An 18,657-nucleotide genomic window follows, 5' to 3' on the forward strand; every position below is an offset into this window, starting at 1 on the left:
TTTTTTTTTTGAAGGGAAGCTGTGTGTTGTTTTTTAAGGGAAGCTGTGTGTTGTTAAGAGGTGTTGTTTCTGTCTTTTCTCAGAGTTGATCATTTTAGATGGGCGGGCAAAAGCAGGAGATGAAGTCGTCCATGCATGCTTGAGCTCGATCGATCGGCCTGCAGCTGTCAACTATATAGTGGTAACGGAAGGACATGGCCGTGGAGCGGTGTTGTAGTGATGGTGTGGATTCGTTTCTTCTAGAAAAAACGCGTTATGCTGCCGAAATTTCCGGCGAAATTCCGCACAACTTGTCGAAATTTTGGCCTTGTTTGTAAGAAAAGAAAGAGTTTAGGGTGTTGGGTGCAAAATGTTAGGGACTCGTATGCAAGAACATGTTGTTTGCGGGGATGGAAATGGAAAAAAGAACAAGGTTGAGTTTTGAAAGAGAAGTTGTTCCCGTTTCGATGGCGTCACGTGTCAAGTCGACCACGCGAGAAAAAAAAAGCGAAGCGAAGCGAGGCAAGAGCAGCAGCGACTCCCGGCCTCCGCTGACTATTTTTTTCTATCTCGCGTGCTCCCTGTTTTTTTTTCTATCTCTCTTCTCTCTCTATATATATATATATTTAATTTGCCGCCCCGCCGCAGCGACTCCAAACAATGCTTTGGACGGAAGTATTGTTTTGGCGAGACGAGCGCCTGCGTAGCATTGTTTGCGTTCACACCAAGAGTCGACGTACGTAGCGAGGATTTGCATTAATATCCTGCCACGATAGCATATGCGAGTTAGTAGTTGTACTAGTAGGCGGCTAGCATTAGAGGGTGTATTTGTACCGTGCGTGCATGCTATATGTATGCATTTATCTACCGTTAAATGTGTTGGAGATTTTTGCGTCCAGATTTTACCGAGATACATATCATGAAACGTAGCAAAACATGAGGATACACTTGGTAACAAGAAGAAACGTGACGAAGTATACCAAAACATGTCGGATTATAACACAGCCAGCATGTCCACCATAACACCAAAGCAAGCCCCTCGATGACCGCATCAGCCTCCGCTAGCGACCAACATATCCATGGCTTGATCTCGATCTCTCCTAGTACTTTTTTCGCAAATGATATGTGTCACACGTGGCACAAAGCAATTCGGTCCTAACGCTTTTTACAACTAAAGTTGTCATCTGAAGGGAAAAACAACAACAAATAACTGAAACATGTCGTTCAAAAAGGAAGTTGTCATGCTTGACAACTAAAGTTGGCATACTCATGTCATTGAACTTGTCGTAAAAATATTCAGAGTTGCCATGTGCTCGTGTCACACGTGTGTCACTTATCAGGATCTTGTTTTCTTTGATATAAACTCAATCTCTACTAGTATCGTCCATGGTCGTCTTTATTTCTCATCTTTATTTGTCCAAACGCACCGACCTTGCACGCACGAGCAGGTTGGTAGTCTATCTAGTACTACGTACTCTGTCAATGGTGAGGAATAGGAGTAGAGTAGTTGAAATTTGTGTTGTAATAAATAAAAGGAGTAGAAGTAGGTAGCAATGTATGGACGGACTCACCCACCCGTCTCGGAGTAGAGTAGTTGGCTTTGAAATTTGTGCAGCATGCATCGGGATTTGGCGAGCGGCTGGGATCGTATACAGGCGGGGGATCGATCCGTGGGAGCCCAAGATGAACCAATCAGATTTGCTCGCGATTGACCCGCGTTAAGTGGAAACGAGGAAAGTGAAGAGTCCACCCTATCCCTTCCCCCGATTCATTCATTCATTCATTCCCGCAGCCGCAGCCGCCGCCCCCGCGCCAACCACCTCCCCCCGACGGACCTCGATCCGCCGCCAATGGAGCTCCCAGACCTGCGAAGGCCACGGCCTCGGCAGGCGAATCTGCTCGACTTTGGCGCCGGGAGAGGAGAGGAGCCGCCCCTCCCCTCCCCTCTGCGTGGTTCCGCTCGATGGCCGAGCGGTTCCGCGTGAGGCGAGGGCTCGACTGCTCCGACGCCTCAAGGTCTCCTCCCCTTCTCTCGATCATCTTCTCCTCTCTGCGTCGCCGCCCCGATTTGATCTAGTCCCTGATGCGGCGGACGTACGTCCTCACGCAGGTGCACGAAGGCCCTAGGTGCTGGCGTGGTGCAGGGGATCTCACGAATTCCACCACACACACCTCGCCGCCGTTCATGCTCCGTCCGGCTTCAGCAGGGCCAGCAAGACGAGACTTCCGCTTCTTCCTGTCCCACGACGCCTCCTCCAAGCCGCTCAAGGTACTCCCCTCCCCTCCCCTCCCCTCCCCTTGCCGCCCCCAAATCTCCAATCTCTTCCGACCTCTGCGGCCGGCCTCACGAGCGAGATCATGAGAATTAGATGGGGCGGTGGATGGATTCCCTTGGCATCTGCTTGATGATTTCCCTTTGTGTAATGTATGATTTAGACAGTTGAAACCTGAAGCTTTCTGTGCGCAGTCCAATCTTACGCATCTTCATTGATCCATTATTGTTAATGGGATTGTGGCAGGGGTGGGTGTGGCACTGTGGCCTGGGTCGCGGCTCGGTTCGGCACGGGGTCGATTACCTAGCACAGGCTCCATCAATTGGATTATCGCGCCTGCTCGGCGTCCTACAGATTCTCTTCTCACGCGTGTGTTTAGCTTAGTTCAATTCGGTGTGAAATCAAGGTTTTACCTTCTAGTAGTAGGAGTAAGATGGCGTGATGAGCTCTGCAGAGCGGTGCAGAGTCCTCCTTCCATGCCAATAATTCAGATTTGTTGTACTACGTAATTGTCATTCATCTGTGCCAGTTCTTGGATGGTCCTGCACGTATGGTTTCGTTTGCTGAATTTACACAAGCCACGCTGAGAATTCTTGCTACTGTATTGCTAATTCCGTCCGTATATCCATCTTTACTGAATCCTTGTATACTGAATCTGGAAGAAACACTGCCTGAAGAAAATAGAGCATTTATCAGTTCAGAATTCTGCATCCCTTCTTGCCTGACAACACAACCTGCTTGCCAAAATGATACAATACCCTTCATCCTTTTCCAGACCTGAATTTTCAGATTTGTGTTCGTGATGTTTCAAGCAAAGCATCAACTGATGTTCCCCTGACTGACCGCCGTATTCCATTGCAGCAGCAGCAGCCATGAGGTGCCTGTAACAGGCTCATAATAGGAACAAGTGAGGCGAGACGCAGCGGCTCGAGATGCTCGGTAACCTCTACGGTGGATTGCCTTGTGTGCTGTGGACAAGGTTAAGGACGAGTGTGAGCGGCTATTGAATTCTACAGTTTTAAACCCCATTGAGAGTGTATATATGCGGCTTCTTTCGATACATTCTCCTTGTTATAAGTTTCATGTCATCTCATTCTCTTCTGAAAAAAAGATAACAAACACCGCAATTGTAGTGGTTTCTTGCCATCCATCTAGCTTTTCGGATTTTTGAATCCCCTGTAATTTCTCTGTAAGTATCCCTAGATATATAGGACAAATTAATTCATATGCATGTCAGCTGCATGAACTAAGAGGGTCAGATGTAGAATTCAGTTTAGCTCGACTGTCATGTACATCCGTTCATTTTCTAGATGGACCAAAGGGCACTGGAATTTGGTTTTCTCACGTCTTTTGTTTTTGCTGTTCTCAATTGTATTTGTGTGGAATAGAATCAATGCAAACCATACCATTTTCTCATTCGAAACTAGTCATGACCAATTTATTATGCTTATCTTTGCTTATACTGTATTTTTTGTTCAGGAATCTGGAGTTCATGTATCATTATCAAACACAAGCTTGTGGAAGGGGTGGGTGTGGCTGGGAGAAAATGTTAAACAGGAACGGAAGAAGCTGGATCACCACAAACGCCATGGAGGAGAAGCCCACAAATGTAAGTAGCACTACTGCTTTAAACCCCCAAAGATTTTTTTTCCTGAAGCAAAATTTTCATCAAGGCACAAACATCAAGTGTTTGTCACACTTGAAACTAATGTGCCGACGTGGCACAGCGCAGTGGATCTCACGAGTTCCACCACCACTCCTCGCCGCCGTCCAGGCTCCGACGTCAGCAGGGCCAGCAAGACGGCGACTTCCACTGGCTGTAAGCCATCAAAGCTTTGCATGCGTGAGGCCGGGTTGATGTTGACTTAATCAATCTCCCTGCTGGCGAGGACTTCCTACAGGTAGCACCAACTTAGCTGCTTGTGTACATGTTGATGGATGCTCTGCGAAATATCTCTCACCACTAGGACGATTCGGGATTCAGTTTAACTCTTTACTTTGTTTCTTTGTTAGATTTTTGTGTTTATTGCATTCTGTAGCTTCCTCAAGAAGTAAAATGGTGTTGTGTCTAGTCCTCATTAACTACCTGTTTAGTTCCTTTACAGGAGTAGTTCAGTAATGAGTATATAAATACTCAGGCATTCATTATTTTGTTCATCCTGCAGCTTTGCAAGTATAAGCACCACCATTGTTTAGTTCCCAGGATCTCTTTGCTGTCATGTTGAATTTGGAGGTGATATGTTCTTCCGTTGAGTAACCAACGGTTGGGTTTCAACAACTAACAGTGCTACACCACCTTGATTTTCATGTGGTGTATATGTTTGTAAAGCACTTAGCAATTGGTAAGCCGGTTATCTAGTTAGCAAGCTTATTTTTTAAACATATGCTTATCTCATTTTAGTGAGCTCAGCTTCAGTCTTGTGCGAAAAATTCTATGGTTTTGTCTCTAATTGTGCTATTATCGATTTCTCGGTTTAAATCATGGGCCTGGTTTCTGGTGGAAATATAATTCACGGGCCTATGTGGCATCTGTTTTGATCGGTTTCACAGAGTGTTTAACTTATCTGGTTCAGAGGTGCTTTGACATTTCAACTTTTCTTACTTATGCTTGTGTAGTTGTCTCCCGATATTTATCTTCATGTTCATACAGTTTCTTACTTTTGCACGCTTCTTCTATGCAGTTAAACACACATGTCTGGTTATCAAAGACTCATGTAGGATGGTCCCGAGCTCCAAACCATGGAGGCAGTGGCCTCTTCTCTGTCTCTGTTGGTTAGCACCTGGCCTTCTCCCTCTACTTTGTTTATCCTAGTGCCCACAACATGGTCATCTCCACTCTCTTCTGACCTCCGCCTCACGGACGAGGTGAGATGGAGTGGTGGATCGATTCCCTTGGCATCAGCTTGATTATTTCTCTTTGTGTATGATGACAGTTGAAACCTGAAACATTGTGTATGAAGTCTAATCTTATGCATGCTCATTTATCCTTCTTGTTAATGGAATTGGGGCTGGCAGAAAATGTTAAGCACGAAGGAAAGTAGCTGCATCACCACAAACGCCAAGGAGAAGCACACGAATGTAAGTAGTACTGCTGCTTTAAACTCCCAAAGGTTTTGTCTCTAGTAAAATTTTCATCGAGGCATAGACATCAAGTGTTTGTCACACTTGAAACTAATGTGCAAAGGTCAGAGAAAAACAAACAAGTGTGTGCATTGGGATCATTTACTGGTTGGTTGCTTACCGAAACTTAAGCTTTGCCTTCTAGCAATCAATGCATGCAAGCTGTGTATGCGCATGTCGACAGGTGCAGTTGTACTGTAGCGACAAATACATAGTTCTGCTGCATATATACACAATCCTCAAACAGGTGCATAGTAAGAACGAGTAGGGTGAGATAGAGCGGTTGGAGATGCGGTAGCTAGATTGCATTGAGTGTTGTGTACAAGGTTAAGGACGAGTGTGAGCGGTTGTTGAGTTCTGTACTTACAAACGCCATTGAGTGTGTATACATGCGTCATCATTCCATTCTCCATGTTATAAGTTTCCTGTAATCTGTTCTTGAAAAAGGTGACTCACACTGCAATTGTAGTGGTTTGTTCGCACCTAACTTACAGATTTTCTAACCCCTTGTAACCTCTCTATATTTGTCCTTAGATATAAGAAAAATTAATTCATATGCATGTCAGCTGCATGAACCAGGAGGGTCAGATATAGAATTGAGCTTAGCTCGATAGTCTTGTACGCTTGTTCATTTTCTAGATGAACCTTAGGGCACCGGAATTTGGTTTTCTCATGTTGTTTTTTTAGTTGCCATTTCAACTGTATTTGTGTGGAATGGATTCTATGAAAACCATACCATTTTTTCATTCAGTAATAGTCATAACCAATCTATTATTGTTATCTTTGCTTACATTGTTATTTCGTTCAGGAATCTGGGTTTCCATTTTGAAGTTATAGCTGCTGTACTGAAAGGAAAGGAACTCTTTTCTCCGTGAAAATGCAAAGAAAAATAAATCTGGGTTATTGGTCACTCTCCTGACCCAGGCCCCAGATAGAGCAATCGAGGCGGTGGCCATGGCGCTCCCAGATCGGCGACGGCCTCTGCAGATGAGCGCCATCCATCGCTCATCGTCAAATGCTTCGAGTTGCCCGCGACGAAGCTGCTCGACTTCGGTGCCTCCCCTCCGTGTGGTTCCGCTCGAGGGCCGTGCGGTTCCTTGTGAGGGGAGGGCTCGGCTGCTCCGACGCCTCAAGGGCTCCTCCACCCCTCTCGTCCATCTTCTCCTCTCTGCGCCAGCGCCCCGATTTGCTCTAGTCCCTGATGCGGCCCATGTGCAGGTGCACGAGCGATCCTAGGACCTTTGTGCTGGCTCAGCGGATCTCACGAATTCCGCCACCACTGCTAGCCGCCGTCCATGCTCCGGCGTCAGCAGCTCCAGCAAGACGGCGACTTCTGCTTCTTCCTGTCCCATGAAGCGTCCTCCAAGCTGCCCCCAATTCCCCACTCTCTTCTGACCTCCGCCTCACGACCGAGGTGAGATGGAGAGGTGGATGGGTTCCCTTGGCATCAGCTTGATGTTTTCCCTTTGTTTCTGACGACAGTTGAGACCTGAAACTTTGTGTATGCAGTCCAATGTTATGCATGCTTATTGATCCTTCTTGTTAATGGAATTGTGGCACGGGTGTGGCTGGGAGAAAATGTTGAGCAGGAAGGGAAGCAGCTGGATCACCACAAATGCCGAGGAGAAGCCCACAAATGTAAGTAGTACTATTGCTTTAAACTCCTACAAACCTTGTCCTGAAGTAAAATTTTCATGGAGACACAGACATCAAGTATTTGTCCCACTTCACACTAACGTGCAAAGGTTAGAGAAAAACAAACAAGTGCATGCTTTGGCATCAATTGCTGGAGGCTTGCTTACCAAAACTTAAGCTTTTCCCTCAAGCAATCACTGCATGCAAGCTGTGTATGCGCATGTCGACAGGGGCAGTAGTACCATGGCGACAAATACACAGCTCTGCTGCATATATACAGTCCTCTAATAGGTCCACAATGCTATGAACGAGTGAGGCGAGAAATAGAGTCTGGAGATGCTTGGTAACCTCTATGGTGCATTGCCTTGAGTGCCGTGGACAAGGTTAAGCAGGAGTGTGTGTGGCTGTTGAATTCTGCAGTTTCCAACGCCATTGAGTGTGTATATATGCGTCATCTTTCCATTCTCGATGCAATAAGTTTCCTGTAATCTATTCTGAAAAAGATAACTCACACTGCAATTATATTGGTTTGCTGCCATCTAGCTTACGGATTTTTGAATCCCTTGTAACCTCTCTATAATTGCCCCTAGATATAGTAGAAATTAATTCATATGCATGTCAACTACATGAACAAGGAGCGTCAGATATAGAATTCAGTTTAGCTCGATAGTCATGTGGATTTGTTCATTTTCTAGATGAACCAAAGGGCGGTGGAATTTAGTTTTCTCATGTTCGTTTTGTAGTTGCCAACTTGCCTTTTGAACTGTATTAGCGTGGAATGGATTCTATCCAAACCATACCATTTTCTCATTCAGAACTAGTCACAACCAATTATGGTTATCTGTGCTTACATTGTTATTTTTGTTCAGGAATCTCGGTTTCCATTTTGAAGTTATAGTTGTTGTACTGAAAAAAAAGGAACTCTCTTCTCTGCGAAAATACAATGGAAATACAGTTGCGAGGAGAGGGCTCGGCTGCTCTGACGCCTCATGTCTCCTCCCCCTCTCTGGCACCCATCTTCTCCTCTCTATGACGCCGCCCTGATTTATTCTAGTCCCTGATACGGCTGATGTCCTCATGCAGGTGCACGAAAGATCCAACACCCTTGGTGCTGGCAAGGCGCAGCAAAGCGGATCTCACGAATTCCACCACCACCGCTCGCCGCCGTCAGCAGGGCCAGCAAGGCTGCGACTTCCGCTTCTTCCTGTTCCGTGACGTGTCCTCCAAGCTGCCCCAATTCTCCACTCTCTTCTGACCTCCGCCTCACCAGCGAGGTGAGATGGAGTGGCGGATTCCCTTGAGTCTCTTGGCCAGAGCATGTATGCAGTCCAATCCTATGCATGTCAATGGAATTGTGACGGGTGTAGCTGGGAGAAAATGTAAGCAGGAAGTGAAGCAGCTGGATCTCTGCACGCAACAAGATGCTCACCACAATGCCAAGGAGAAGGCCACAAATGTAAGTAGTACTACTGCTTTAAAGTCCCAAAGATTTTGTCCTGAAGCAAAATTTTCGTCGTGACACAGACATCACGTGTTTGTCACACTTGAAACTAAGGTGCAAATGTTAGAGAAAAACTAGCAAATGCGTGCATTGGGATCAATTGCTGCTTGGTTGCTTACCCAAACCTAAGAAACTTTACCCGGAAGCAATCACTGCATGCAAAATCTGTATGCGCATGTTGGACAGGTGCAGTCGTATCGTGGCAACAAACACAGTTCTGCTGCATATACACACTCCACTAATAGGTCCATAATAAGGAGTGAGGTGAGATAGAGCGGATGGAGATGCTCGGTAACCTCTACGGTGGATTCCATTGAGTGCTGTGGACAAGGGTAAGGACGAGTGTGAGCGGTTGCTGAATTCTTCAGTTTCGAACGCCATTGAGTGTGTATATACGCGTCTTCTTTCCATTCTCTGTGTTATAAGTTTCCTGTAATCTCTTTTGAAAAAAGATAACTCACACTGCAATTGTAGTGGTTTATTGCCATTTAACTTACACATCCAACATAAATTCTTAGCCTGAACATGTTCAATCCAAATATGTCGAAACAGGGCATGTTGAGATTTCAAATATCTCATTTTTCTGTATTAAATATGTTGCACCAACTAGCTGACCTGATATCTCCTGTTATTTTAACCTGCTGTTCAATTGATCCCTCCGACGCTGCTCTTCCTCGTCCGCGCCGGATCTCGGTCCTGGGATTCTCTCCCTCCGAGCTGCTGTACCGCCCGTTCCCCTTCTTCACGATCGTGCTTCTGGACAGGGGTTCGTTGCAGCTACTTCAGGCATGGTGCACATACATCTGGTTGTGGTGGTCGGCAAGCAACCTTCTGTCCTTACTGAATGCGTCATCTACCTTCTGGTGGTCGTCAATCGATGGTGTACACCGTGTCCAGCATGGTGATAATTAAACCTTTCCCACCCATGGCTTCATGTTGTTCTGTTCTTATGGTCCATAATTTCCCCCAGTTCACTTGTACACACATGGATGGATGGAACGGATGCAAAAAGAGAGTAGTAATATTGTTTAAGAGAGAGAGAGAGAGAGACTCACACACACACAAACTTGGATTGCTTTTTTGCATTTGGTCTTTAAAAAAGTTCGCCCAACAAATGTCTCGGTAGGTCTGGCTATTAAAGTTATCTCAGTAGGCCCTGTTATGGTGTACTCCTACAAGCAATATCTATCTGGTTCACATGTACACATATAATATGGTCAGGAAAAATGTAGTAGTACAATATGGTCAGTAAAACAACCTTGTTCTCAAGGTTCAGGTCTAGTCAGTAGCCGTAGCTGCAAAAACAGGAGAAAACTCGGTCTGACTTGTTGCTTTCTCAATTTTTTTGTTTTATTTTGGAAATGAGTATGTCTAGTCAAGATTCTATATTGTGAAGAATATGCAATGCCTGTCATTGTTTTTACTCATGGGACTATGTAAGTTGCTACATCTGTTTGATCCAGGAAATCCAATAGTTAGCATACAGTTTAAATAAATCGAATCAATTCCATTAATCTGGACAGATTTGAAGATAGCATCTATAAGGGTTTATTTTGTATTGCAGTGGTTGTGCTTGCACATTTAATGCTGCCGAGAAGCTACACATATTTGGCATTCGCGGCCGAGCCGCTCACCATCATGGAGTTGGATCACACTAGGTAATTCACTGACTCTAGCTTGCTCAGCTTGTTCTCTTTGTCCGTCTAATTTCAGTTCTTCACCATGTTGATGTTGGTAGTGACTAATACTAGTACTATTCGTGTTCTTGATTCCAGACCTCAATGGCATGCTCTGCCATGTGGCCTCCTTGATGCTGGTCGTCGAGCGCTGATTCGACTAGACTATCGCGCACATATTGATCACATTTGATAAACAAGCTATGATCGTTGGAGAGTACCCCTCAGATATATAGGTTAATTTGACTCGATTTTGGTAATATTTAGTCTGGCTTCTCTGTATTGCCCTTGGCGATTCATTGTTAGGTTTCTACACTACTCTTTACATTTTACACTTGGCATGTTTCCCAGTAAGACCTCGGAGGGTTCTATGTATAAATGAATCTTTACTTGGACAACATATGTCTCGATACTAACTCGATCCTAACATGTGCCCCCACTGAATTGTGAATTTCCCTTGAACAACACACCTTCAGTTAGTTGTGGTGTGAATTTCAAATCCAATTACTGCATTGTTAGTTCGAGGATGATTTCTGATGGCTCAGTACACATGTTTGATTTTCTAGCAGGTGCTTTGATCTGAAGGATTGGTTTGTGATACGTCATTGATTCATCGTTGACACAAATATGAAAGCACACTAGAAAGATAAACATAGGTATGCCACTATTACTCTCCTGTGCTCCATCTCATGCTCTGTGTGCCCACTTGAAATGAATAAATGTCATATACATTTCTTTTTTATAGTACTAAAAGATATGTAAGTAGGGGTGGCTTTTTTTATGAATATAAGTAGCAAAACAATAGAAGTTAGCAACATGATTGCAGATTGAATTGTCGAACTGATATGATAATCATTTGATCTATGATGGCGTATGAGTAGAATGCACATATGCACATATGTGACTCGGTTCTTTTAATAATATAGGAGATCATAGTTGAAGGGTGGGTTTCCAACGACGGTGGTGTCCTGCCTTTCTTCCAGTGCCGACAAGATGGCTAGTTTGTCGCCCCGTAACCCTGGTGGTGGGCTCCCATGACTGCCTCCTGGGTTACCTACCACTTAGGTGAGTCCCTGATGTCCTTTTCCTTTGGCTACTCTTGTCTTTCTTAATCTTTGTTGTTTTCTGGTCAAGGACTCAGAGATGGGATGAATTCATGATTGTTGAATGCTTAGAAACTATAAAATGGCTCTGTAGGAGGCATGCACGCTCGTACTGAGAGATTCTATTCGTTTGCTTTGTCTTCCAAATCAAGAGACATGTATTCGTGCGCCTCCAGCATTTATTAAATTTCTTCAAATTTCAAAACCTTGTTGTTGTACATGCAAGGATTGTTTCATTCATCAAGAAAATAAAACAGGCCATGCCCATCAGCAACTACTCCTACTGTTTGAATAAATAAGAAATGACCATCATTTTGGATAAATTACAGCATTAATCCATCAAGGGGCATGGGCAATTTCCTTGTTCTATTTCTTACTGAATCCGGTTCCATCAAAGATGCCGACAACTTTGCAGTCGTCCACCTCACCATTGCCGGCAATTGCTCCCTGCAGGTAGCATCTCATCTCCCTCTGCTCACTCAATCGCTGACTGAGCTGCAGCGTTTGTAAACAATAGTGTGTCTACTGTTGAGGTTCATGGGATTTCCCATCTTGGAGTGTAATACTAACTCTTAAGGTAACAAAACTATGATGAAACGTTTGTATTTTGAGCTAAAAATCTAGTAGTACAATATGGTCAGGAGAACAACCTTGTCCCAAGGTTCAGGTCTATTCACTAGCTGCAGCTGCAAAAATAGGAGTCAAGTCTGTCTATCTGACCTGTTGCTTTCTTGATTTTGTTTTATTTATGTTGGAAATGAATCTAGTCAAAATTATACATTGTGGATAATATGTAATGCCTGTTGTTGTTTTTGCTCATGTGACTATGTAAGTTGCTACATCTGTTTGATCCAAGAAATCCAATAGTTAGCTTGCAGTTTGAATAAATCAAAAGGATTTCATTAATATGGTCAGGTTTCAATATAGCATCTATAAGAGTGCATCCAATTTTTCACGCTATCCCACTCACTTAATCTTATTCATGGTTAAGCATTTTGCCTTGATTCATGTCAATAATCTATTGGTCAGTTTACATTGCCTCTAATGTCCTCTGCTTTGTTTGTCCTGCTCAATTACTTATCATGATGGAGTAGGAATTTATCACTCGACAACTACATGATAGACTAGATTGGTAGTTAGTTTATGGTTTGAGTTAATCAAAACGATTATATAACTTCCAGTAATATGGACAAGTTTACGTTCACTCCTCTTGGAGCTCTTAGTATAATCATCACTCTCGAATTTTGGGATACAATATCTTGTGTTTTCTCATATAAGATTCTTTCTGGTTTAATCATTAATCTGGAAGTTTAATTTGTATTGCAGTGTTGTACTTGCACATGTAATGCTGCGCAAGAAGGTACACATACTCGGGCCAGGCCATGAGCCGACTCACTATGATGAAGCCTGACGCTAAGTTGGATCACACTGGGGTCAGTCATGGACTCGGTTGCTCAGCCAGTTCTTTCTGCCAAGCTAATTTCAGTTCTGCACCATGTTGATGTTGGTAGCATCTAATACCAGTATCATTCGTGTTCTTGTTTCCAGGCTTCAATGATATGCTCTGCCCGGTGGCCTCCAGGATCAGCCTCGACTCATGAAGAACACCCAAGGTACTATGTAAACCATACTTTGCTAGCTTAACTGAGTATTTGTACTAGCATCAGTCAGTCATAATCAATTTATCATTGAAAAATATGAAAGCACATTAGAAAGATAAACATGGCATCCAGTGTCTGTTCTTTTATCAATGTGCATGTATGTGTTCTCTCTTGAAGTCATTGAATAGTAGATAATTTTCTAGCATGCATGGCACTCAGGTATATTTGATCTCACACGTCAGTAGTATTCTTTGTTATTCATTTTGGATTCCACACGTGATTGGAATCTTACATTCAGCACTGTTGCTTGTCTCCCAATAGGACTTAACAGAGGTTTATGACTAAATGAACCTTTAGTTGATCAATAAGTGCATGAATCCAACCTTATGAACCTTTTTTGACCGGATGATTTCCCAGGTAATGGTATATCAAGTGCCTGAAATTTTTGATGGCAATGTAGTTTATTTAGTATAGTAAAAGTGATCTTGTACCCTGATAATTGAAGAATTTTTTGATGTCCTCTCTAGGAGCTTGTCAACAGAAATGATGACCTGTATAGCTTGTTGTTCATTAGCTATTGTGTTCATATATAGCTCGCTGTCCTCCAAACTGAAAATGCCCATCATAATAAATGTTGCCTGGCAGTATTGTCCTTTATAGTTTTCTCCTGATCATCATTCTGTTACCATTTTACTTGGCCTTCAATTAATCTTGTTCCTGTGTACCCAGGGACCTGACTTAATGATGATGATGATGTTGGAGGAATCGGAGTGGTCACTGAAGATCGTGGACTCGCATCCGCCATTGCTGGAAGTTTGAACTTCGAGAGGGCAGAGCGATCCCGTATGAGAAGACCACCGATGTGATCATAGGTAAGCCGTTGGTTCCTCTACTATGCTCCATCTCATTCTCTGCATGCCCACTTGAAATGAATAAAGGTCATATACATTTCTTTTGTATAGTACTTGAAAGATATGTAAATAGGTGGGCTCTTTTTGATGAATAAGTAACGAAATAATAAAAATTATCAACTTTTTTTGTTTTATGCCGGTCATCGAGCGTCGGCTAGTGTTGTGCCGGTCATCGAGTCGATGATTTAATGTTCGGATCTGTGGTAGTGGTCTTCTGGCCACCACAAGTATGTGATTTTTATGATCTTTCTTTTTACTGAAATTGGTCTCTTGTAGTTCGGTGCTAATTAGCATCATGTTTGGTCTTTGATTATTTTATCCCTTTTGATTCTAGTCATAGATATGCTATATGTTTTTCTAAGAGTCTGTACAGTGCAGTTTATAAAATGGAGCCGACCTGCTGGGACATCTTTCTGACATATTAACTTCTATTTTGAATTAACTTACGTGAAATTGTACTTAAAGATCAAGGATAGGGAATTAAAATACTTCAACCGAATTTGATTGGAAACAACATGGTGCTATTGGCTATTAGTCTACTAGTTGGGTCCGACATTTACTAAAACAAAACCTCATTTGCTTCTTTTTTTTATTTGCTGAAAAGCTCTGAGCATCTATATATTATGGATATCTTAATGTTTTGTAAAAAACATCTTTATAGTTTTCCTACTTTGAGTACTAATGATTTTGGTTTTCGCTCACATTTGTAGCATTTTCTCTGGGCGTACCTTCTGGCACGACACCGCCATCCAACACAAGTTTGGCCGGCGAAGCAGCTCTGCTTGCTCCGGCACTTACTTTGACGCCTCCGGTGGCTGTTGGTCCTCTTCTCTGCTCTCTCTCAAGCTCTATGACACTTGATACTTGTTGAGGTAGTGGAAACTTACTTGTACAAGTGGGTCATTGCTATTGGATATTTTTTGCTAGTTGTTTGGATCCCAAATCTTGGTACTGGCCTGCTGGTGTTTGTTTTTGTGTATTGAAAGAAAAACATGATTTTTCTTGGTGCTCGGGCAGATTTCACCTTCTAATCAATATTTGTGCCATCTAATCCATGCCTACTTGAATTTTATTTTGCTCCCATCTCCCTTAATATTGTGGATTAATTTCGTTTCAAGGCTATCCAAATGGTTGACAAACCATCTCCTTAGTTTTCCTGCCATCAGTACAAATCATTTTGGTTTCCGCTCACATTTGTAGCGTTCTTGCTGGACGCACCTTCCGGGACCATGGTTTCATCCCACACTAGTTTGGCCGGCGAAGCAGCTCTGCCTGCTCTGTCGCTCACTCCAACGCCTCCCGCGCTGCCCCTCCGGTGGCCGCTTCCTCTTTGGTCCTGGCATAGGTAAACCTAGTTCCTCTCCTTCACTCTCTCTCACGCCCTCTGTCCCCATGCATGGCCATCGAGCCGTGGTAGATGAAATGAATAATGGTCATTTGCATTTCTTTGTTTTGGTGCCTGAGAGTCAGAAGTCCCAATTTCATCTTGTTGGTCTAGATAGAGATTCTGGTTGCTCTGTTTCATTCTAGCTGAATGTTCCTGCAGGTTGCTCTCCTGGTTCAAGTTGATGTTGCTCTACACTTGTGCAGGAGAAAAACATACATACCCACCCTTGTGCACATGTTCAGAAATTTCTTAATGTTGATATACCTGTTCTATTGCAATGCACACAAGACCAAAGGGAATCAAAAGTGTAGGATCTAGTTCTGTTTATTTTTATTTTTTTTATTTTTTGAGGGGATCTAGTTCTGTTTATATCTGTTGCAATGCACATGTATTACCCTTGGCGATACTAACAATTCATTTTGAAACTGAGATTTGTCAACACATGTGTATGTATTATCCTTACAGATTTTCAAGCGAATAAATTTATCATGGCTATCTAAGTGTTTGCGTTCTGTTCTCAACCACAATTTGATTGGAGATAGAAGAAAGCGTGTATGCAGATACTTCTTAGTGCCTAAAAGACATAAGGAGCCATGCATAGAATCATTTTTAAGTCAGCGGTTCATGCGTACAAGCTTTTGTTTTCTTGCCACAAATGCATATAGCACCCTGAGGCACTTATTATGCTCAGAGACAAACAATAAGATCTCTAGTTTATTGGTTACTGTAGATTATTAGGTAATCGTTATATTTGTGCTCTCGATGCAACTAGTGTTAAACGCGATGATTTTGATGGTTGTAGAAAATAATCTCTGTCTTCTATTAAGTCAAACTATGCAATAAACTCTCCTTGTGGTCATATGTACCGTTATGGTTTAGTTGATGTTACCGATTGTGCGAGTGGTGCATAGTGTTTATCTACCCTGAACCTATCTCACTTATATATTTTGTCTTTGTTTTGTGTTGTGTTCATGAGAGACCTGACTCGGCAGTTTCTTTTGTGTTGTGTTGTTTAGATAGCAGGAGGGATGTACGACTGTTAGGCCCGAAGAGCATGGTGACATTGCTCATCGTTGACAGTGAGCGGCTCAGCCCTCGTCATGCAAATAGCCAACACCATCATCATCAGCGAGTAGCTGCTGTAGTACCTGCACCTGGTGAGGTTGGTGGTGCGCTACTACATGCCTCTACAACAAGACACGGTGGCATGCTAAATGGAGCTTTGAGCAGCAGCACATCGTGGGGAGAGGACGAATGTGGTGGTCTGGGAGCCTCGAGCTCCACTACATCTGCCGCTAGAAGCAGCAACAGAACGCGTTGTTCGACTGTGCCAGCCTTGGCAGTGATCTCGATGATTGCATGGAGTGGAAGACTTTGCAGTGTAGCAAGGTTGCTCAGGTCAGGTTTTTCTTCTACTTGATTTATTTGTTTTGTTCCATACAAGTGTACAAGTAACTAATGTGAGAAAACAAACAAAAGGTAGTTACTTGTGTTTTGTTTTTGGGCTCCTCTGTATTTCATTTTTGTGTATGGGATCAGTCGGCTGAGATGAGATTCTCTATCTATTCATAGTAGCGAGTATCTCCCATCTTAAAAGTATTGACTGATGAAACTGGGAACAAGTTGCCTAGCTTGAAGTAGAAAATTCGTTGTAGCGAGTATCTCCCATCTTAAAAGGTGATGATGATGTTTACAAATGATCTGTTAAAAGAGTGTCTTATGTTTAAATACCCTTCTATAGAGGCAGGTTCCAATCGATTTCCTCGCTGCATTCTAGGCTAGCCTACTGATGCAATTTCATCTACTGAGTTTAGTATTGATGTTGGTTGCATTGGATGGTGGTTATCTCTTTTGTGAAGTATTGCAAAAAATCATGATCTGAGGCACTAGCATGCCGGCCTTTTTAAGAAGGCATGTGTCGTGCAGGTGCTGTGCCATTTTTGTTTCTTAGATGATGAGGGATGCTCCATTGTTGAATGGGTTCCAGAGCACAACTTTTGTTTTAAAATAAATTCTGGTTTGGTCTATATTATGATTGCTTAAACTTTTGTGGAGTAACAGGTATTATAATACCAACTGTATGGGTGGTGCATAGTGTTTATCTAGCCTGAACCTTTATTGCTTATGTATTTTGTCTCTTTTGTGTTGTGTTCGTTAGAGAGAGGTCTGACTTGGTGGTTTCTTTGAATATGATAGGAGCTGCTGAAGGGAAACAACCCTGGATGTCACAGGCTGAAGGAGGAGGTCTTACACATCTTCTTGGTTCAGGTGAATCCTTGCTCTCGTATCTCTCACTGTCGTGCCGGCCATTGAGACCTTGATTTAGTGTTGAGATCTGTGGTCGTGGTCTTCCGGCCACCAAAATCATTTGACCATGATGATCTTTCATATCAATCAAGTTGTTCTCTTGTAATGCAGTGCGCGTTAGGCCTTTTTCTGCTCCATGCTACTGTTGCTAAAGGGTTAGGCTCAATATGGCGTGTTTGTCAGTGCCAAAGCAACTACTAAAGTAGAGAATAATTTTCATGGGGTTCATTTATGATCTTCTCTTTGTAGGATCATATTAAGAGCTCCTATAATCTTTCCTCAACCTCCTTGATACGTTGCTTTTTGAAAGTGCTAGTGTGCTCCTAATAATTTTGTTTTCCATACAAAGCCATGCCACTAGTTTGTGAAATATTATGCCCCAGCGGCACTGCCAATACTTGGGGTGCTTATGTCAATATGTCCTTATTTTTCACTAAGTTATGTATAATGGATCGGTATCTTGGTTTCCTCTCCTTGGTTTTGAGAAGAGCATGTTGTTCTTGTCATCATTGTCTCGTGGTAGTATCAGCCAACACTTATGTGTGAGATTGTGTAGTGTCTTTTTGGGATCACCCACTATAAAACATTGAGTTTTGTGAAGTTGCTCTGGTTTCTTAATCCATGCATTGCATTTTGATGTGCAGGACTTGAGAAATAAGGTGAAGAAAAAGGAAAAAGACCTGCTAATCTTTCCCTTCACCGTTGGATGTCGGTCGAATGGTTGATGGCAGGGGGAACTCACTCGACGTATCGAAGCTACTGTATGGACTAAGAGATCTTTAGAGATAGGCATTTTGTTGTTAATTTTTCCTTGTCTGTAGGGTGTGGGCCGAATGGTCTTGTTTCTGGGAGTTTGTAAAATTTGGATTGAATGGCGATATTGGTATAGTCTCAGTGAGTGCTACATATGTACCACCATTGTAAAATTTGATTTGAATTGTATCGTGCAGCAAGGAGTTAGTGGTTAGCAAACAGATTGGATTGATTGGCTGTCATTTTGGCTCATGCGTCCTTGTACCTTTCTAGCATGTTGTGATGCCAAAAAATGATGATGATTTTTTATGTCAACGAAATCTGATGGCTAATGAATGAGTGATTTTGATACGACTGATGCATGGAAATCATGATAACTCTTGGTGATTCTTGAAAAACAACCAGGTGCTT

At 42.9% G+C, this 18,657-nt stretch overlaps 4 long non-coding RNA genes across 8 annotated transcripts; all 4 read left to right on the top strand.

Moving 5' to 3' along the window:
• Positions 1-4,033: 4,033 nt before the first annotated feature.
• Positions 4,034-5,289, top strand: LOC119323466. Its single transcript, XR_005156309.1, has 3 exons — positions 4,034-4,153; positions 4,934-5,024; positions 5,186-5,289. It is a non-coding gene; the product is annotated as an uncharacterized LOC119323466 (long non-coding RNA).
• Positions 5,290-8,442: 3,153 nt separating this feature from the next.
• Positions 8,443-11,120, top strand: LOC119320426. 5 transcript variants are annotated; one of them, XR_005154977.1, is made up of 5 exons: positions 9,286-9,409; positions 10,073-10,166; positions 10,284-10,440; positions 10,754-10,840; positions 11,111-11,120. It is a non-coding gene; the product is annotated as an uncharacterized LOC119320426 (long non-coding RNA). The 5 variants fall into 5 exon arrangements; XR_005154979.1 differs by having other exon boundaries at positions 10,284-10,420; XR_005154978.1 differs by lacking the exon at positions 11,111-11,120 and having other exon boundaries at positions 10,751-10,840.
• Positions 11,121-12,608: 1,488 nt separating this feature from the next.
• LOC119325477 lies at positions 12,609-13,634 on the top strand. The gene is made up of 3 exons (XR_005157544.1): positions 12,609-12,720; positions 12,836-12,900; positions 13,618-13,634. It is a non-coding gene; the product is annotated as an uncharacterized LOC119325477 (long non-coding RNA).
• A 2,898-nt stretch (positions 13,635-16,532) lies between these two features.
• On the top strand, positions 16,533-18,269 carry LOC119322286. Its single transcript, XR_005155504.1, has 3 exons — positions 16,533-16,584; positions 17,383-17,454; positions 18,138-18,269. It is a non-coding gene; the product is annotated as an uncharacterized LOC119322286 (long non-coding RNA).
• The last annotated feature ends 388 nt before the right edge of the window (positions 18,270-18,657 follow it).

This window comes from Triticum dicoccoides, chromosome 6B (assembly GCF_002162155.2).
Source record: "Triticum dicoccoides isolate Atlit2015 ecotype Zavitan chromosome 6B, WEW_v2.0, whole genome shotgun sequence".
In the NCBI taxonomy this organism is placed as follows: domain Eukaryota; kingdom Viridiplantae; phylum Streptophyta; class Magnoliopsida; order Poales; family Poaceae; genus Triticum; species Triticum dicoccoides.